Consider the following 543-nt stretch of genomic DNA (forward strand, 5'->3'; position numbering starts at 1 on the left):
CGCCTCATCTTTCTCCCGCGGAACCGCTGGTAGTTTCGAACTGCTGACCTTGCAGTTCACAGCCCGATTCGTAACCACTACGCTACCAGAGCTCCTTAACTTTCCACATTTCCTACTTTGACCAGTCATTAGATGTAGACTTCTACTTGGAGAAGGAATGTTCCTGAGGGTAAGGTGGCCCTTCCATGAACAGCATACCTGGTAGTTAAGCAACTGTTTACTGAAGCACCCTGAGAAATTAGCACCTACATCCTGAAGACAACGGATATACTACAGTATCCATTACAGTATTCAAGTCCAAAGAAAAATCTTCCAGTGTATTATTGACATTATGACCATGATATATCAACATTGAAATTTAGACCTGAAAAGACCTTGCCACCACCCAGTTCAATATTTTAACCACTAAGGTGAAAATCCTCACAACTGGGTTAATAAATAACATCATGATATATGGAGAAATTATTGAAGTTGTCAAAGACTTCATTTTACTCAACTCCACAATAAATGCTCAGGGAAGCAGCAATCAAGAAATTAAACAAC

This window comes from Chrysochloris asiatica, unplaced genomic scaffold, assembly GCF_000296735.1.
Source record: "Chrysochloris asiatica unplaced genomic scaffold, ChrAsi1.0 scaffold00113, whole genome shotgun sequence".
In the NCBI taxonomy this organism is placed as follows: domain Eukaryota; kingdom Metazoa; phylum Chordata; class Mammalia; order Afrosoricida; family Chrysochloridae; genus Chrysochloris; species Chrysochloris asiatica.